The sequence below is a fragment of the Armigeres subalbatus genome, chromosome 3, assembly GCF_024139115.2.
Source record: "Armigeres subalbatus isolate Guangzhou_Male chromosome 3, GZ_Asu_2, whole genome shotgun sequence".
Taxonomy (NCBI): domain Eukaryota; kingdom Metazoa; phylum Arthropoda; class Insecta; order Diptera; family Culicidae; genus Armigeres; species Armigeres subalbatus.
This window is the reverse complement of record NC_085141.1, coordinates 105,668,501-105,681,179: the sequence shown is the minus strand read 5'-3', so window position 1 is coordinate 105,681,179 and position 12,679 is coordinate 105,668,501. Positions and strand designations below refer to the sequence as shown.

The following is a 12,679-nucleotide window of genomic DNA, read 5'->3' as shown; positions in this document are numbered from 1 at the left end:
GTACCAAACTGATAATCTACAAAACGCTAATTAGACCGGTAGTCCTCTACGGACACGAGACCTGGACGATGCTCGTGGAGGACCAACGCGCACTTGAGTTTTCGAAAGGAAAGTGCTGCGTACCATCTATGGTGGGGTGCAGATGGCGGACGGTACGTGGAGGAGGCGAATGAACCACGAATTGCATCAGCTGTTGGGAGAACCATCCATCGTTCACACCGCGAAAATCGGACGACTGCGATGGGCCGGGCACGTAGCCAGAATGTCGGATAGTAACCCGGTGAAAATGGTTCTCGACAACGATCCGACGGGCACAAGAAGGCGAGGTGCGCAGCGGGCAAGGTGGATCGATCAGGTGGAAGATGACTTGCGGACCCTCCGTAGACTGCGTGGTTGGCGACGTGTAGCCATGGACCGAGCCGAATGGAGAAGACTCTTATATACCGCACAGGCCACTTCGGCCTTAGTCTGAATAAATATATAATAATTCAACAGATGCTTAGAAACCGACATCTCTACTCGACATTACGTCAAGCAGCGATTTGGAAATTAAGTGTCTGCGGTGTGTCCTCCAGGGAAAGTATTATCTTCACTTTTGTGGAATCTCGTTGCAGATACGCTATTGAGATTACTCAATAATGGCGGTTTTCCTACTTATGGATTTTCCGACGACTATCTAATATTGATGTGTACTCGGTTTGTGTTTTACTACTTTATTCGACCTGATGCAAAACGGTCTTCAGGCAGTCGAAAGTTGGTATCGTCAATATGGCCTTTCGGTTAATCCGAATAAAACATCTATTGTACTTTTAACCGTAAAGGTATTATTTTTGACAATGAAATCAATGTAACAGATCAGGTAAAATATGTGGGACTAATTCTTGATTCTAAGCTCTCCTGGACACCTAACATTAAGTTCCAAGTCAAAAAGGCGTGTATGGCTTTCGGCCAATGTCGACGATCTTTCAGACGAACTTTAAGTTCTATTATTCTGTTTATAGCTTCTGCCTGGGTGGTGGCAAAAGGGTGAACTGAGGATAAGTCAGTCTAAATTAGGCCATCTTCAAAAAATGAGCCTAATGGCAATGACTGATGCGTCTTCTTCGACTCCCACGGCTGCTCTCGAGTTTCTCTTCAACGTGGGCCCACTGCACATACATCTCAAACAAAAAGCACTTTCTTGTACTTACCGATTATGGGTTCTCGGTTTCTGTAAACCGCAGTTCTACACACACTTCGTTGTTACAGCTCATGGTTGATTGGTACAGAACTGTCCAAGCTCTAAGTGATCTCACACTCGCTAGTAGTTTTCCTAATAGGACATTTTCGACATAATGAGGGGACATCTGGCTATTTGAAGAGAAAAGTATGTCAGACAGCATTGTTTGATACACTGAAGGATTTATCACGCTCTTGTAGAGTAAATTATGAACTTCAAGAGCGTTATAAAACTTAAAATGCTACTTGGGTACTGGGTAGATACTGCACTGTCTTACAAGCGGAAATATTTGCCATTATGTGTGGAGTGCAATCCGCGCTGCAGAAACACATTATGGGTAAAGTACTATACTTCTGTTCAGATAGCCAAGCAGCTATCAAAGCTTTCGCTTCGGCCAAGTCAAGGTCGAAGTTAGTAATCGCATGTCGAACTCATATAGAGGAACTGAATTCTGTGAATACTTTACACCTTATATGGCCATTCTTCAATAGCTGGAAACGAATTGGCTGATGAGTTAGCTCACACTCGAGAATCATAAGACTTTATTGGTCCTGAGCCAGCTATTCCAATATCTAAGCGTTGGGTGAAGCGGTTGATCAGCTCTTGGGCTTTCACTCAGCACAAACGGTATTGGAGTAGTTTGGATTCATATTGACAAACAAAATTGTATATCCAAGAGCCATCTCCGGTAGTAGCAAACTATTTAGCTAATCTGTCTAAACATAATTGCTGTGTCTTAGTCAAGGTCTTGACAGGTCACTGCCGATTCAACTATCACATGGCAAACGTATTGAATCATTTGTCTGTGATGGTTGTGAATCCGATTATGGAACTTATTTTCATCTGATATGTAACTGCCCAGTTTATGCGCAACTGCGTTTCCAAATATTTGGTAAACACTTACTAAGTGAAATTGACTACAGAAACTTGAACCTTCAAAGTATTCTGTTGTTAATAACCCGTTGTGGTAAGGAGCTATGAGCTTTTGTACGTTTATACATTGTATGCCCTCTTCAAGGGTCCCTTTTCCAAACTTCCCATCCATATTCCTTTACTTTTCGTACACTTCCTTTTCCGTCAGGTGCGTGATGAGAAAGGCTGTGAAGACGAAGGCTCAAATCTCCCAAATTGAGGTAAACGTGCCACTGGAGGCGACGTTCTGAAACCTGATACCTGATGGGCCTGTTTGGGATTTGAATCATAACTAGAACAGCTACAGTGTAGAGAAATAAAAGATGTTTCGATTCAACACGACATGATAATAGTATTTAAACAAACTAGATATTGAATTGTTTTTGATATTTATACCTAAGTTTTAATAAAATAATGCTTCAATTATGTAGTAAATTAACACTCACCAAAACTGCACCGTGAACTAACAGCAATCAGCTTCTTCGCATACGCACTATCCTAATTGCTTCAACAGGCAACAATATATGTATTTTACCACATTAAGTCCTACACTATATAATTTAAATTTACACAACTCAACTCCAAGCCAAGCTTCGTCTCTTCACATATACGTTGTAAAATGCACTAACAACAGGAATACGAACAATGCTCCACCGAACTCACTCCCTGGCAGCTTCTCGGCGGATGGTGTAAATATTTTCCTCGCGATTTGCGTTCCATTCACTTATACACGTCAACAAATTATGGTTCTTCTCCCGCGGTAGATTGAAACATCGCTTCGGCTAGAAATTCAATTTTCTAATTATCTATTCCTCCGTCGAAAAGGAAGGGAAATATTTGGACGCGTTCAGTCAAACAAGTCGATTTCATCGGCATCGACGGCAGCAGTTGTTGAAAGGCGATTCGAGTCACATCCTTTGCATCCATCCAGGCCTGGACATACATAATGGAGGAAACGCCCAGCGCGCAAAGGCACTCTCATTTACCAGTGTACAGCACGTTAATTAATATCGGTTTCACGAGTGAAGTGCATTCCGGGCATGATGCCGATAAAATACCACCTCCTACCCACACTATCCGACGCTCAGGATGCACATTTCTTAGCGGACGTGGCAATGCTTTTGTTCTCCATCGCTGATGGATGGTCGTTACTCATTATTCGGATCGCGCTCGCGTAGAGGTTAAGCCAAATAGAATTTGCTGTGCTAACATAAACAGCTTTCTGTGGGCAAGAGTTAACAAAACCACAAAGAAATGAATGAAAGAAAATAAGGCGAAAAGTGATATATGTTTAGTACAACTGAACTGAATGGAACGCGCAGGAAACCGTTGGACGAAAATGAAAAAAATATTTCTTAATGAAAAGACAAACAAAATGTGATAAGATTTCATGTTTTGCTTGAATCGTTGTGTTTCTCAATTTAAGGTGAACTGAATGCACAATCAATTCCGTGATGCATTTAAAATTTAGCACATTTTTATATACCGAAATTGTCTTTCGTATCGTGCTAGAAAGTACTCAAAAGTGAGCAAATGATCATCTACTGAATAATGACTCGATGGTTTTGACATTGCGTGTGAAAAACGGTGAAAAACACATTGTTTCCAAGATGTGTCCACTCTAAATTGTATCGCTTGGGAGACCTATACATACCAAGAAGGTAGTTTTTTCTAACATATTTAAAAAAATATATTTTAAGGCAAATGTTGATATGTAGAGATTCATGTTTTGGATGGATTTAAACTCTTTTAATCATTTACTCATATTAATAAAAATAGCATTAACGAGATGATCCAGCCATGGGCTGGAAGGTCTGGTAAATAAAGGAATTCTTCTTCTTATTAGCATTACATCCCCACTCTGGGACAGAGCCGCCTCGCAACTTAGTGTTCATTAAGCATTTCCACAGTTATTAACTGCGAGGTTTCTAAGACAGGTTACCATTTTCGCATTCGTATATCATGAGGCTAGCACGATGATATTTTTATGCCCAGGGAAATCGAGACAATTTCAAATCCGAAAATTGCCTAGACCGGCACCGGGAATCGAACCCAGCCACTCTCAGCATGGTCTTGCTTTGTAGCCACCCGTCTTACCGCACGGCTAAGGAGGGCCCCATAATAAAGGAATTAATAATAATAAAAACAGCATAGTCGGTCCATTTTTATGATATTCAAATTTTAAGCCGATGCTGGGACAACTTCGTCTCATGCTAACAAAAATTTAGATTTAAAATTGCTTGAATAAGAACATCTTTTACCTGATGTATTTTTTTAAATGTAGATTTTAAAATCAGACGTTGCTGGTGGTTAGTGGTAAACGTGTCTGCGTCTCACTCGAGTGGGTCATTTTGCATTTTCCGACACGAAAATATCTTATCACACCTTCTTTCGAATGAGAAAAAAAACCATAGCCTCCGACCCAGGTTTGTTCATTGAAGTTTTATCAAGATGCTTCAAAATATGTTATGTTTCTGTCACGCAAACAAGAAAGAATAAGGCAGAGGAAACTGTTCATCGACAAGCTCGAAAAGTAATTATTTTATAACAGAGAGCATCATAATCCATAAAAATGAACTGTTTTTTTCACGTTAATACAAAGTAAAACTGTTATTCGCTGCTTTACTGTTCAGACTCTCTAAACTCACAAGGACTATGTTTGAACCAATTATATTTTATTCTCAAAAATTAATTTATTATTCAATTTCATATTGAGTTATGCACTTTGGATCTTAACACTTGGGCACTGTAACAGCTATCTTGATTATATATTCTGATTTTTTTTTATCTGATCACTGTTTAAGATGCATGGCGGCTTAAGTGTCCCATTTCCTGATTTTCCATCCGTTCTTGTTAAATAGATCGACCAAAATAGGTGTATATATTTTTATCCTCCATAGCACTACTCGTGACGACCACTGCCTTTGCCAGTCTAGCCACTGTTTGCTGTTTGGTTCGTCAGATCACTTCTCCTCATAATCGTAACGAAAACGGCAGGCGGCCGATCCCACATGCCATTCGACCGTAAATCACTCCAAGGGTACGCGTTTAATTTTGTTTGGTCCATCATCCACGCCAGATACCGTAAACAACTTCTTAATCTTCTGATTTAGATTTTTCTTCATATCAACAGAAAAAAAATGCAACACTTGACCGTCGTTCCAACCAATCAGCTATAGTCTATGAAGCTGCGATTCTAAAAACTCCATTAAAGATTGGAAAATATTAATCGCAATACCCTTACAGACATAATACGGTCATTAACTTCTGGGAGATGAGTCGAGAAAAGCGATAAAAGAAATAAATTTTCTAACATGGTGCCAATTTTCATCTTAAGCAGCACTTGAAAATTTTCGAGGGTCATATGACTAGAATACCGCCTGCCACATCTTAGCATCGACTCGTGGGCCAATGGTGGGAAACGATGAGGAGCCCGAGGGTTATTATCCAGAATTGATGACCACTCTGCTGGGTGCCATCTATTCGCCTATTCACTCCCTCTTCCGAAATTCCGTCCGTATAAAAGCACTGGGTTGGGTCCCGAAAAGATTCCAGATTTCCCTTCTTACCGCGCACAATAGCCACCGTACAGTAACACACCGTGAGGACACAATTTTAGGGGGGAGGAAAGCTACTAGCAGAAATGTAGATATAAAAAATGCTTCTGCTGATCCACACCTACGACCGACACGCGATTACCGGATAATGCGTCCTACTTGGCGAACGTTTGACGAAGCAATGAGCAAGAGTGCTCCCTGCTGGCTGGTCTGATGCCTGGCGATCTGTGGTCTGGTTCCTGGCGAAGGCGCCCACCTCGGTTCGTGTGGGATTTCCATCGGAAAGTAGATTGGCGGGCTCCTAAGCTGGCCCCGGTTGGTGAGAAAGCGAGAGAACTCCGCCGCGACGACCCAGAACAATCACGAGAGATTGTAAAAGGACCTTCGCCCGATGGGTGGGTGGGTTGTCTAGCGTCGAAATGCAGTGATACAAACTTTCGTGTTTTTGTTGCAGCTATTAGTGGGTGGGAGAAACGATGTGTGACATGCTTTAAAATTGGTTGAATTCTTTCGATCTCGTACATTACATTATTTATACGATACATTATTTATGATTTCGATTAATTCAGAACAATAGAACGCAGTTTTACAAACAGTATAACGTAGTTTACTGGAAGTCATAAAACTTCTGATTAACTGCAATTAGTGTTGTCCTACACCCCCCTTTTTTATTTTTGCTCCACCTAAACGGTTTTGCCTTTCTCGTGCAGCAAAGTTGTACCGAAAGGCTATCATTTCACTACAAAATCGAACTTTTTATAGAAGTCTCGGAGACCCATGATGTCATATGAACAAATGTCTGTCTGTCCTTGTGTATGTGTGTGTGTGCACACGAAACCCGAAAAACATTAGCCACTTTGTCATATAGTAATTCTCAACCGATTTTCTCGCAACAAGTTGCATTCGACGGAGGACAAACCCTTGTTGATCACTATTGAAGATAATCACGATCGGTCATTGCGTTCAAAAGCTATAAAGAAAATTGTGTGTTGAACCATATACGGTTGGAGCCTTTGCAAGAGCCGTAATGTAAGCAATTATTTATGATGTGTAAAACAAGGCAAAAGGGCAAATAAGGCAATAAATAAGGCAAAACCAAGAAATTGAATCGAGAAAGACATCGTCACCGCTAGGTGGATTAATCTGGGTTTTTGATTCCTATTCAGTGAGTGCAACTAATAGAGGGATATTTGAATTTTCTTAAATGTCATGTCAAACTTTGAAAAATTCTCGTAAGAGCCAGATGAGCACACGCACTGAAAATACTCATCTGTTGGTCTTACGAGCATTTTTTTTGAAAGTTTGACATGCCATTTAGAAAATTCAAATATCCTTCTATTAATCGCACTTACTATATTAAGATTATGAAATCGTTTAGATGGTGTAAAATCAAAGAGCAGATTTTTTTGCACAGAGTGTAGGACAACACTGATTGCAATTAGGGTTATGGATCATAAGGGCTTTTTTTTACCATATTTACCTCTCGAGGAATTTGTACTAATGATGTATTGATCACAGGGCTTACTATCAAAAATTGTTTTTGATTTAATCAGTGATTCAGGGTTTTAAAATAGTCCTTTAATCCTACTCCGACTGCTTTCCACACGGTGCTCTGGTTTCACTCTCTTTGTCCGCTTCGTCCATGCTCTCGACGAGTATCGCCTGTTTCTTGGGAGTTTCAGCGCATAATTAGCTTTGCTGAAGTCTGCTCCCGCTTCCAGCAAGATATTCCCTTTACGCTCCCTGATATTCTAGTATCGACGGCTTCTTAATCACGTTCTTACAAAACGATTCCGATTGTTTTTAGATTTCGAGATGAATTTATTTTTAAAACTTTAAATAGTTCTTTTTGGAATCCCAAAACTATTTCTTTTGGAATCTCAAAACATTCCAAGAACGCAATTCCAAGACGATTATTTTTAGAATCGCAAAACGATTCCTTCTGGAAACCCAAACCGATTTCTTTGGGTTTCTAAAACGATTACTTTTTCAATACAAAAGCGATTACTTTTAGAATCCCAAAACGATGCCTTTTGGAATCCAAAAACGTTTCCTATTGGAATCCTAAAACGATTCCTTTTGCAATCAGAAAAGGATTAATTTTAGGATCTCAACACAATTCCTCTTGAAAACCCGAAACGATTCCTAAGACGAATCCTTTTAGAATCCCAGAACGATCCCTTTTAGAATATCAAAACGATCCACTTTTGGAATTCCAAAACGATTCCTTTTGGATTCACAAAATAATTCCTTTAGGAATCCTTAAACGTTTTCTTTTGAAATCTCAAAATGATTCCTTTTTTTTGTATTCCAACAACAATTCCTTCTGAAGCCCCAAAACGATTTCTTTCGAAAATCCAAGACAATTGCTTTTGGAATTCCAAAACGATTCCTTTTTCTGAATCCCAAAAAATATTCCAAGGTTTCCTTCTGGAATCCCGAAACGATTATTTTAGGATTTAAAAACGATTCCTGTTGGAAATCAAATAGGGTAACTTTTAAAATCTCAAAAGAAATCTCGAATACTCAATTATTTTTGGAATTACAAAACGATTTCTTTTGGAAAACTAAAACGATTCCTTCCGAAACCAAAATGGTGTCTTTTGGAATTCAAAAACGTTTTGAAATTGAAAAACGGAATCCCGAGATGATTATTTTTGGAATCACAAAACGGTTCCTTCTGGAATCTCAAAACGATTCATTTTAAAATCCCAAAACGATTTTTCTGGGTTTCTAAAACGATTCCTTTTGCAATCCAAAAACGATAACTTTTAGGATCCCAAAATGATTCCTTTTGGAAAATACAAAACGTTACCTATTGGAATCCCAAAATGATTCTTTTTGCAATTAGAAAACGATTACATTAAAAATCTCAGAATAATTTCTTTTGAAAACCTAAAACGATTCCCAAGACGGTTTTTTTAGAATCCCAGAACGATCTCTTTTGGAATCACAAAACGATTCCTTTTGGAATACCAAAACGGTTCCTTTTGGAACCGCAAAATAATTGTTTTTGGAATCCTAAAACGTTTTCTTTCGAAATCTCAAAACGGTTCTTTTTTGTATTCCCAAAATGATTCCTTTGGAAGCCCCAAGAAGATTCTTTTTGGAAGCCCAAGACGATTACTTTTGGAATTCCAAAACGACTACTTTTTTGAATCTCGAAAAAGATTCTTAAGATTCCTTCCGGAATCCCAAAACGATGATTTAAAAATCTAGAAATGATTCATTTCGGATAACTTTTAAAATTCCAAAAGAATTCATTTGGAGATCTCAAAATAATTCTTTTTAGAATCCCAAAACAATTTCATTTGGAAAAGTAAAACGATTCCTTTCGTAACCAAAACGGTTTCTTTTAGAATTCAAAAACGATTCCTTTTGGAATTCCAAAACAATTAATTTTGGAATCCCAACACATTTTTTTTTGAATCCCAAAATTATTTCTTTTGGAATCTCAAAACGATTTGCTTTGGAATCTCGAGACTGTTATTTCTGGAATCGCAAAACGATTCTTTCTGCTATCTCAAAACGATTTCTTTGGATTTCATAAACGATTTCCAAAAGAATTTATCCTTAAATCTCAAAATTATCCTTTTTGAAATACCAGAACGATTCCTTTTGGAAAACTAAAACAATTCCTTTCGGAACTAAAACGATTTCTTTTGGAATTCAAAATAAAAATTGGGATCCCAACACAATTGGAACCTTAAAACAATTCCTTTTGGAATCCCGAGACGATTATTTTTGGAATCGCAAAACGATTCTTTCTGGAATCCCAAAACGATTCCTTTTAAAATCCCAAAACGATTTTTTTGGGTTTCCAAAACGATTCCTTTCGCAATCCAAAAGCTATTCCTTTTGGAATCCATAACATTTTCCAATTCGAATCCCAAAAAGATTGCTTTTGCAATCAGAAAACGATTTCTTTTGGAATCTCAAAACAATCCCCTTTTGAAAACCCGAAACGATTCCTTTTGGAATACCAAAAATTCCTTTTGGAATCGTAAAATAATTTTTTTTGAAATCCTAAAACATTTTCTTTTGAAATCGGTTCTTATTTTTGTATTCCAAAAATGATTCCTTTGGAGGTTCCTTCTGGAAACCCAGGACGATTGCTTTTGGAATTACAAAAAGATTTCTATTTTGAGTCCCGAAAAAGATTCCTAGGATTCCTTCTGGAATCCCTAAACGATAACTTTCAAAATCCCAAAAGAATTCATTTTAAAATCTCAAAATTATTCTTTTTGGAAAACCACAACTTGAGATTGTCTTTTGAAAACCCAAAACGATTCCTTTTGGAAAACTAAAACAATTCCTTTCGGAGCCACCACGATTTCTTTTGGAGTTCAAAAACGATTCCTTTTGAAATTCCTAAACAATTAATTTTGGAATCTCAAAACATGTCCATGTTGGAATCCTTAATCCTTCCGTCACCAGCCCCCCTTTTAAAAACGAGAATAAAAATCTTTTTGGCTGTAACTTTTTTGTCTTTCGACATATTTTTTCGCAACTTTCACCAAAAGAAGCGGAATTTATTCAAGTTTCAGTGGCTTTATGGATTTTTAGGACTTGCCACATGATACCGGAGTTATTCCGGATTTCAAATGAGTGTTAGCTTTTGCCAGAACGCTTACTTCGAAATGATTATTTTAGATATTTTGAAAAGAAACGACGCATAAACTATAACAAAGTTGTTCAGGAATTTGATCGGTCCGAAATATGGCCTGTATTCCGGAATCCGGAGGTTTCGCCGGGACCTGTTACAGGGTCACTTTACGGAAATAGTCGAATACCATCCTGCGACCCATTAAACTTCATGAGTTCAAAAGTTATGATATTATATGGTAGTTTTGTACTTCTTGGGCCGTATTTGAACCGATTAGAACCAATTAACTGATTTACCGAGTACCGGTTCACGGGACAATTTTGGAAAATTAGAAAACCCCATCCTGCGGCATATCAAACTTCATGATTTCAAAAGTTATGGCATTCCATGGTAGTTTTGTACTTCCTGGACCACATTTTAAAATCGATTGGAACCGGTAAAATGTTTTACCATGAACCGGTTCAAGCGTCAACTTTGGGAAATAGTGTGCAGTGAAAAACTACCCGTCCACCGGTTCCAATCGGTTCAAATACGAACCAGGAAGTACGAAACTACCATGGAAGACTACCATGCCATAACTTCTGAAATCATGAAGTTTGATATGCCGCATGATGGAGTTTGCTTATTTTCCAAAATTGTCGTTTGAACCGGTACTCGGTAAATCCGTTTGCCGGTTCCAATCGGTTCGAATTCCGGGCAGGAGGTAAAAAACTACCATGGAATATCATAGTTTTTGAAATCATGAAGTTTGATATGCCGCATAATAGGGTTTGCTTATTTCCCAAAATTGTCCCTTGAACCGGTTCATGGCAAAACCGTAAAACCAGAAAGTACAAAACCACCATAGAATTCCATGAAAAGTACTCGATGGTACTTTACGATAAACTACGATTCCTTACGTCAGGGATGTGATTGTAATCAAGTTACACTTAGCGAGAGATGGATGATTAGGTTCTGAATGCTGACTGCAGACTGACTGATTCTTTATTGACATTCGCTCTTAAAACTAGTTTACATTCTTCTTAGCCTAGGTAAAATGTTTTACAAATGTACAGCGCACGTATGTAGCAGAAGGCCTGGTAACTGTAGTAAATGTATGATGCGTCTATGCATCTTGTTTTATGGTAGGGTCTAGAAATGTTGTTTGGATTTTTCTTGTTTATTTATTGCAGAGGGTTTTTCTGTCTGAAGATAATTTAGGAAAAGGCTTTTGGATGTGATAAATAATAATGTATGCTATATGCTACTGATAATTGGGGATTTCTAATTTTGTATACGACACCTTCCCCCTATGAATGACGAACCATTGAGTCATTCGATATCTAAGCTTTTATTATTCTATTCTTATGAACTGTTGACTGTTTATTTGAGGTGGTGTTAACAATTGTACATTTTGGGTTATCAATTGCAACTATTGTAAAATATTGTATTATTGTAAATATCGTTTTTGTTGAGTATTTTGTCTATTAACTGTTGCCTGTCCTTATAATTAGGTATTTCCTTCGAAAAAAAAAATTTTTTTTTAATAATTAGTTTATAATACAAAACTCGTTACATTTGTACCAATTTAGCAGCATTTCACGTATACTTTACACTCCAAATGATAGATTCTGAGTACGGGCATAATCAACGGATAACTGGCCGTTTGACTCTTGTCCTTATACTTTTTTTTCGCGCAGTAATTAGTGGATAAGTTGGCAACGTAAGTGTGTAACATATGTTCTGAGTAAGGCAGATGATTATTCTGTCCTTGGTTGCCTTCCACTTGATGAGTGCCGCTAGCCCCTGGGTGCTAAGTAGGAAACCAAATCTATCCATGCCATTTCGTGTACGACTCACTTTGGTTAGCTATTTTTACAAAGCAGAAGAATTTTATTAGTCGAGCTTGTTTTGCGGATACGAGACCATATAACACGAATAATTTGTAGCTCTCAGGTAACAACCCAAGCTGCACAAGTTGAGCAAATTTGGTTCTAGTAACCATATTGTGACTGAATCTAGTCATATATAAGTTACTGTGATTGACGTGCAATATGTGTGCAGCTTGGGAATGTTCATCATCATCAATCTAACTAGAAAAAACAAAAGGTTCTACAGAAATAAGTTTAAATTGTCCTTTAATTTTTATATTAGCATCACACTACAGAATAAATATGCTATTTTCAACAAAAAAAAAACATAGAGAATCATACACAAATCAGAAACATCGTTTACTATCTGCATATTAATCATTTTTGTGGAATGTGTACAAGTATAAATATAAGGCAGCAAACTGTAAGTAACAATGTTTGATTTCAGAAAGCACGGTGGAGACGCATGGTATATTATCGAAATGTTACGCGACACGTTCTGTGTTTGTATCCAATGAGTGCAATGCAACATGAA

The 12,679-nt window shown here is 37.9% G+C and overlaps 1 protein-coding gene across 1 annotated transcript in view; it reads right to left on the bottom strand.

Annotated features, from left to right (window-relative positions):
* LOC134221862 (histidine-rich glycoprotein-like) overlaps positions 1–5,851 on the bottom strand; it is a 71,918-nt gene extending 66,067 nt beyond the window's left edge. Inside the window, exons 1-2 of the mRNA XM_062701033.1 lie at positions 5,701–5,851; positions 2,578–2,937 (exon numbers count right to left, since the gene is read on the bottom strand). The gene's annotated coding sequence lies outside the window, so the exon portion shown is untranslated. The remainder of the gene's footprint in view (positions 1–2,577; positions 2,938–5,700) is intronic.
* Between the last annotated feature and the right edge of the window lie 6,828 nt (positions 5,852–12,679).